Source organism: Triticum aestivum, chromosome 6A (genome assembly GCF_018294505.1).
Source record: "Triticum aestivum cultivar Chinese Spring chromosome 6A, IWGSC CS RefSeq v2.1, whole genome shotgun sequence".
In the NCBI taxonomy this organism is placed as follows: domain Eukaryota; kingdom Viridiplantae; phylum Streptophyta; class Magnoliopsida; order Poales; family Poaceae; genus Triticum; species Triticum aestivum.
Window position 1 is genome coordinate 585,841,189 of NC_057809.1, and position 8,592 is coordinate 585,849,780.

General features: G+C 42.8%; 1 pseudogene; it reads left to right on the top strand.

Annotated features, from left to right (window-relative positions):
- The first annotated feature begins 4,202 nt into the window (after window positions 1–4,202).
- On the top strand, window positions 4,203–8,025 carry LOC123129746 (probable LRR receptor-like serine/threonine-protein kinase At3g47570; annotated as a pseudogene).
- Window positions 8,026–8,592: the final 567 nt, after the last annotated feature.

Consider the following 8,592-nt stretch of genomic DNA (forward strand, 5'->3'; position numbering starts at 1 on the left):
AATCAAGGAGGTTAAGGATTTCTTATCTCGCTGTTTTGAGATGAAGGATCTAGGAGTAGCTGATGTTATCTTAAACATCAAGCTGTTCAGAGATGAGAATGGTGGGATCACACTGCTTCAGTCTCATTATGTGGAAAAGGTCTTGAGTCGTTTTGGGTATACCGACTACACGCCTTCTCCAACTCCATATGATGCTAGTGTGTTGCTTCGAAAGAATCGACGGATTGCTAGAGATCAACTGAGGTATTCTCAGATTATTGGCTCGCTTATGTATTTGGCGAGTGCCACGAGGCCTGACATCTCTTTTGCTGTGAGTAAGCTGAGTCGGTTTGTGTCAAAACCAGGAGATGATCATTGGCATGCGCTTGAGAGAGTTATGCGCTATTTGAAAGGCACCGCGAGCTATGGGATTCACTACACCGGGTATCCAAGGGTACTGGAGGGTTATAGTGACTCAAACTGGATATCTGATGCTGATGAGATTAAGGCCACAAGTGGTTATGTTTTTTCACTTGATGGTGGCGCTGTTTCCTGGAAGTCTTGCAAGCAGACCATCTTAACAAGGTCAACTATGGAAGCAGAACTCACAGCACTAAACACTGCCACTGTTGAAGTAGAGTGTCTTCGGGAACTCTTGATGGACTTACCTATGGTTGAAAAACCAATACCCCCTATCCTGATGAACTGTGATAATCAAACTGTGATTGTCCAGATAAACAGTTCTAAGGACAATATGAAGTCCTCAAGGCATGTGAAGAGGAGACTAAAATCTGTCAGAAAATTGAGGAACTCCGGAGTTATTACGTTGGATTATATCCAAACATCGAAAAACTTGGCAGATCCCTTCACAAAGGGTCTATCACGTAATGTGATAGATAATGCATCGATGGAGATGGGTTTGAGACCCACCGCATGAGTTGTCCATAGTGGTAAACCACTCTATGTGATCGGAGATCCCGTGAAGTAGAAGTGGGAGACAAGCTGTTGGTCAGCTGGGAGGAGAGTATCCCTATATTAGTTATCCCACTCCGTGAAGATGCAATACTCTCCTGATCTGCATGGCAGGTTGATACTTATCTTAATGTGTTCCAAGTGGCTTATTCGGGTAAGCAGAGATGTTGTCCTGCAGAACATCTTCTGAGGGACACACCTATATGAATTTGACTGTTAACGTCGCAGTCTGTGAGAATTGGGTGTTCTCTAATAAATTAATGAAAGGCCCTGGAGTATGACGTATACGCTCCACCCGTGGGGAAGCCTTGCGGCAGCCCAGTATCGGTTAAGAATTTGTGTGAAACTAGTTTCACAGAAAACTTGTAGTTCAAGGCATAGTCCACTATTCAAGTTGTGATCTAGTGTAGCATAAATTTCTAAGTGGAAGTTCAACTTCACAGTCTCCACTAAGCACCGATATATAAAACAATGTTTTGGAACTAAATGATGAGATGTGCCAATGAGACTTTGTGGGGGATTGTTGGAATTTTGCTAGTAGGCCTTTGGCCCAAAGCCCAACTAAAATTCTGAAATTCTCTTGGCCCATTCATGCACACATGCACCTTTTTATAAGGTGAGCTCTTCTACCACTTGTATGAGCATGAGAAGAGGAGACCTACACGCGCGCTCCTCCTCCTTGCTCGCCTCGCCACGCCACGCCACGCCTCGTCACGACGCGACGCGCCGCGCCGCGCCGCGGTTTGCGGCATTGAGCCGAGCCGAGGACAGAGCTATGCACGTTGTCTATATTTTTGCTGCATGGAAAAATTAATGAGTCATTAATTAATAATTAACGGACGCGTTAATTACTGATCCGTTTCCGATTCTTTTGGATCGTGACGACTCGGACGTGGGGTTTACTCCCACGACCTACCCGGCCCGCACTATATAGTCAGGCAGACGTCTACCCTAGCCGCTGCCGCTTCGTATGGTTTCTCACCACCGTTCCAGATCATTGCGCCGCCAAGCAAGTCTTCTTCATCCCTCCTTCCGGCGTGCACCGCGAGAAGGGACAGCAGGCCTCCGGAACCCCGCCTCTTGTGATCCTGTACGGGAGAGGGGCGATCAGGTTTTTGGGGAGCGCACTCGCGCGACTGCTGGCAGCGACGACTTCTTCCCCGACCTCGGCAACCTCGTCCTCGACGACATGGGCGACAACGTCAACGCCGGCGGTGCTGCACCCGCTGCACCGTATGTGTTCTATCCTTCCTGTTCGAGATCGTGGTAGAATTCATGCTTCTAGTATGTGCCCTAGATGTGATATGTTCATCTGCTATGCTAGTTCGCATGATTAGTTTAATCTCTGCTGCTGTGGTCATGATTTATCTTCTGTTTATTCGGATTAAATCTCGTAGTAATTTGCTCATATTTCCAACATTGTCAAAAATTAAAGCCTCTTTTGGTTTGGAGGAATTTCATAGAAATTTTAGAGGATAGGATTTTTATAGGATTTTTTTTGGAGCCCTTTGGTTCATAGGAATAGATTCCTATTCCTACATAGGATTGGTTCATATCCTCCGTATTTCATAGGAAAATAAAAATGAGCCTAGACTCAATGAAAAACTTTCTTTGGTATGAACCAAATGATATCTTGTTTCCTATTTCTACTCATAGAATTTGAGATACATGTCATCTCATTTTCTACAAATTTTCTATTCCTATGATAATCCTATCCTATGAATCAAAAAAGGCCTAACACTACCAATGAGCCCATCAAACAAGGAGTATCCTTGTCCTTGTCAGAAGTTACTATGGATTCGGTGTGAACAGCTTATCGGGGTCGGCTTGACCCCGTGCCCTTCTTCCCCTTGTCTCCGAAGCCAGCCATAAATAACAGCGGCAGAAGCAGAGCAGCAAAGGAGCACAACCAAGGCGTACCTTCGACTTTGGTGGGAAGAGCTACAGGTATTTGCCCATCTCATCTACCAAACATTTTGCATTCTGCAAGCAAAGCTTTTGTTTCCACCACGTGTGTGTGTGTGCGCGCTCCAAAATTGCCAAGCTTTTCCTCCCTTGGTGGACGGCTCTTTCATCTCGTGTTCTTCTTTCTCTACCATTTTTGGCTGAAATGATGCAATCCACCCTACAGTTTTCTGACTTTTTCTGCAGGTTGTAGCCACCAACCGTGTCCTTATTTTTCTTACAAATATGCTCTTGCTTACTTGTGATTTTTTATTATGGTGTGAAGAGAGAAAGGCCCGGGTTCGAGCCTGACCACCTCCTATTAAAAATTTGAGCATAGCTCCTCCAAGCAGCCTGGACACGCATAACTACAAGCGAATACTATCCCACAATAGTTTGGCATAAGAGGAGTTATTTACCTGTCTAAAGTGCATCTTAGCAACCAAAAATTGCACCTTATGCAAGTGTGAACGGTTGTTCAACAATAACAGGGTTAATATAATCAGATAATGCTATACAATGAGAGTAATAGGTTTTTTTTTTGGAAAAGGAGAGTAATAGGGTTATAATCCGATAAACATAAGATGGCAGGAGATGCACACTTAATAGGGTTATAATTCGATAAACATAAGATGGTAGGAGATGCACACTTGGGCATAGTATATTTCTCTTTACGTTACTAATATCAATGATGCATACGCAGGATAAGAATATTATGGCAGAGTGAGTATACAAGTAATAACAGTTTACCAGACTTCAAGCTGAATTATATATGAAAACCATTGTACTCCCTTAGTTCCAAAATAAATGCAGTTCTATGACTTTCCTAAGTCAAACTTTCACTAACCACTATACATCCTCGCGCCTGTGGCCCCAGCATCGCAGCCCAACCAGTGCCTCCATTTGACCAAGTCTATATACAAATATATCAATATCTACAAAACCAAATTTATTTCATTATATTCATTATGAAATATATTTTCATATTATATATATGATATCATAGATCTTTGCGGATTATTCTATAGACTTGGTCAAACTTAAAAAAGTTGGACTTATGAAAATCATAGAACTTCAATTATTTTGGAACAGAGGGAGTACTAACTATTACTATAAACCACGAACCTTTTATTAGGCATAGTCTACTGCATAATTACAGTTACGGTACTGTCTTGTAATACTAGGTTGCAATTTTATGGCAAAATCTTATGACTCTGGCTCCTATGTTTTTTCAAGTCAAAACATACAAGTATGCATTCACGACTAAATTTGTTCAACATTGTTGATTGCCAGGGAGCTGCTCCAAAATGTTACCTGTTCTAAAATTTGTTCTCTTGCCATCAGTGCTCCTACTGGCATCAGCTTCACGTTTCCCGGCATTGGCATGCAACAATGAGACTGATCTAGAAGCCCTGCTAGCATTAAAGGCGGGTCTAAGCCGTCACTCAGACGCACTAGATTCATGGAACACAACTACTGACTTTCGCCAATGGCATGGTGTCAGCTGCAGCCTCAATCATGGGCAAAGTGTCTCGGAACTTAATCTCTCCTCGGCGGGGCTTCGTGGATATATAGCCCCTTCCCTGGGGAACCTCACTTACCTGAGAAGTCTAGATCTCAGCTACAATCTATTGCATCGTGAAATCCCAAGGACCATTGGGCAGTTGTCCCAAATGTCTTATCTTGACCTAAAAAACAATTCCCTCCAGGGAGAAATTCCTTGGACAATTGGCCAGCTACGACAGTTATCGCACCTCTATCTCTCAAATAATTCAACTGAAGGTGGGATCACGTATGGCCTGAGGAACTGCACCCGTCTTGTCAGCATCAAACTTGACCTGAACAAGCTCCACCAAGAAATCCCTGATTGGCTTGGAGGCTTGTCAAGGATTGAGGTCATGTCACTAGGGAAGAACAAGTTCACAGGGATCATCCCACCATCACTTGGCAACTTATCATCGCTGCGGATATTGAACATCAATGACAACCAGCTGAGTGGTCCGATTACTGAGAGTCTTAGCAGGATCAGTAAGCTTGAGATGCTAGCACTGCAAGTAAACCAACTCTCAGGCACCATCCCAAGAACTGTCTTCAACATGTCCTCGCTCATCCACATTGGTCTGGAGATGAACCAGCTAAGCGGCACACTTCCCTCCAATTTGGGCAATGGACTACCAAAAATCAAATACCTTATCCTTGCTTTGAACCATTTCACAGGAAGAATTACAGCTTCACTTGCAAATGCAACCATGATTCAGTTAATTGACCTCTCTGGTAACAACCTCACTGGATTTGTGCCTCCAGAGATTGGAACACTCTGCCTGAACTTCCTGATTCTTACTGGAAACCAGCTTAAGTCAAGCACTGTCCAGGACTGGGAGTTCATCACTTCATTAACAAATTGTACAAGTGTTCGTGGTGTCATATTGCAACACAATAGGTTTAGTGGTGTGCTTCCAAGTTCTATCGCAAACCTGTCCAGGCAACTCGAAATATTTGATGTTAGTTTCAATGAGATTTATGGCAAGATACCAGTTGGCATTGGCAACTTCCCAAATCAAATCAAGCTCGAACTACTCTCTAGCAATTGATTTACGGGTGCCATACCAGACATCATAGGAAAGTTGAAAATGCTCCAGTGGTTGACACTCGAGAATAACCATATTTCAGGAGCAATGCCATCCTCGCTCGGGAACTTAACACAGTTGCAGCATCTTTCAGTAGCTAACAATGTCTTGGAAGGATATCTTCCAGCGAACCTTGGAAATCTACAACGTCTTGTTATTGCAAACTTTTCAAACAATGTGCTTTCAGGTCCATTACCTAGAGAGATTTTTAGCCTTTCATCCTTGTCATACATTCTGGATTTGTCAAGGAATCATTTCAGTAGTCATCTTCCATCCCAAGTAGGTGGCCTCACAAAGCTCACATACTTGTACATCCATGAGAACAACCTATCTGGGCCGCTGCCAGATGCTCTCAGCAATTGTGAGAGCTTGATGGAGCTCTGTTTGGATGGTAACTACTTCAATGGTATCATTCCTATGTCCATAAGCAGAATGCGAGGCTTGGTACTGCTGAATTTGACCAAAAACGCGCTCACAGGTGCAATCCCTCAAGAGATAGGACTCATGAATGGCCTGAAAGAACTGTACCTTGCACACAATAATTTGTCTGCACAGATTCCCGAGACCTTGGAAAGCGTGACATCACTTTACCGGCTTGACATATCCTTCAACCTTCTTGATGGGCAAGTCCCAGCACGCGATGTGTTTGTCAATTTGACCGGATTCTTATTTGATGGGAATGATAAGCTGTGTGGTGGTATTTCTGAGTTGCGTTTGCCTTCATGCCCAACCAGACCAGTTGTGCACAATCAAAGAATGACACGAGTTGTTCGAAATGCAGTGATTTGTAGTGTTAGTATTGTCTTACTTCTCTGCTTGATCCTGGCACTAGTTGTCTTCTCAAAAAAGAAATTAAGACTACCATCTATCAGAACAGCACCATTAGCTCCGTCGTTCATGGATGACATGTATCCTCGAGTTTCTTACTCAGACCTGGCCCAGGCAACAGATGGCTTCACAGACAACAATATAGTTGGCACAGGACCGTATGGATGTGTTTATAAGGGTAGGATGCTACTCAAAGAGTCTGTAATTACTGTCGCTGTGAAGGTTTTTGACCCTGAGCAATCTGGATCTTCAAAAAGTTTTGTGGCTGAGTGTAAGGCACTTAGCAAAATTCGCCACCGCAATTTGGTTGGCATCAGAACTTGCTACTCTGACTTGAACCAAAATGACTTCAAAGCCATTGTATTTGATTTCATGCCTCACGGGGATCTTGGTAAGTGGTTACATCAGGACACATGTGCACCCAATCCAGTGAAAGTTCTAACACTAATGCAGAGACTGAGCATTGCTGCTGATCTTGCCGTGGCACTAGACTATTTGCACAACAACTGCCAGCCAACAATAGTTCACTGTGACTTGAAGCCCAGTAACATTCTTCTTGGGGAGGGCATGGTTGCTCATGTTGGGGACTTTGGCCTTGCGAAGATGCTCACTAATCCAGAAGGCGAGCAATTGATCAATTCGAAGAGTTCGGTGGTGGGAACAATTGGATATGTTGCTCCAGGAAACTGATTTCCTTATCCCGTTTTTAGGCCCAGCAAGTGTTGTGGTGGTTTGGCATATTACTCATGTCGTTTGTGCACTGCAGAACATGGTGAAGGTGGTCATATATCTCCATGTGGGGATGTCTATAGCTTTGGTATCGTGCTCCTTCAGATGTTTACAGCAAAGACGCCTACAGATGCAATGTTTACAGCAAAGACGCCTACAGATGCAATGTTCACAGGTGGATTTACCTTACTAGAGTATGCAAAGATGGCATATCCAACACAACCGATGGAGATTATTGACCCTCTTCTGCTATCAGTTGAGAATACACGGGGAGATATCAATAGCATCATGTACTTTGTCACAAGACTTGCCTAGAATGCAGTAGGAAAAGACCAACTGAAAGGTTGTCCACCAGAGATGTTGTAGCAAGATGAACAAGATAATGGCTTGCCATGCTGCAGGAGTAACTAGGCATGTAGTGCTCCTATTTTATTTGCCAGCCGGTTGTGGCTTTTTGTTTAGCTCTTATGAGCATTTGTTTATTTCACACTTCGAGACTTGGAGACTTGTTGCTGGATATTTTTTTATTAATATGAGCCGTATGCATCTTTTTGATGCAGAGGCTGGGGTAAAACCCCTTTTCGAAAAAAAGGCAAAGCAGTTCCGGATGATTGAACAGTAGTGCTTTAATTTCGCAAGATATGCTAGCTGCAAGAAGAAAAATCAGTTGAGGGTTAGTACAAGAGCATGTCAGACAGTAGTACGCCTTCTTATATATGAATTGTGTGCACATGTATTCATTAGTTCTCTACTTCATTAAACAATCATTGTTTCACATATTTCTACGGAAAAAACTGTCAGATAGAAGAAGCACTTATGAGCTGGCAACAGAGAAAGTAAGAAATCCTAACCACATTGTTTTCGTATTATATTTTACCAGGTTCACATGTCAAATATCCTTTCTGGCTTTCTTCGCCACAATGGACTTTGGTTCTCTGTCTGCTAAACTCATCTGCAGCCCATTAGCACTTATTCAGAGTTTTGAGTTGCAGCGGCTGTCATGTACATTTCAAGGGAAAACAAAATTTCAAGAAAATCAGTTTCTTACTTGGGAACATCAAAATATAAAGTGCTTAGTTAGTAATAATAAAATGCAGTGATCTAGGGAGAAAGCATAACTCTGCTTCATTTGGAATAGGGGGCACAACCGGAAAGTGAGATAACTAAAGTCTTTAAAAATATGAATGTGCAAGAATTCTGATGAAAATAGTGTTTAGTTTCCACCTTGATGTTCCAGATTAGAAGGCTTGTCTTCAGTTTCTTGCTAGAGCTGCATACAGGGAGTCAAATAGGACAGTTCAGTCAGTTTCACTATAACATATTGCCTTTTTTTGCACAGAACATATTTCTTTTTTCTTGCCTAGGTATGAGAACATGACTACATTTATTTATACCTAAGATCACCAATATATGCATGTGTAGTTTCCCAGAGCACTAGCCATTTCATGCAACTCCACGAAAGAATACTCAAGGGATCAACAGGTCATATTCATCGAGTACTAACTGGAGCAGC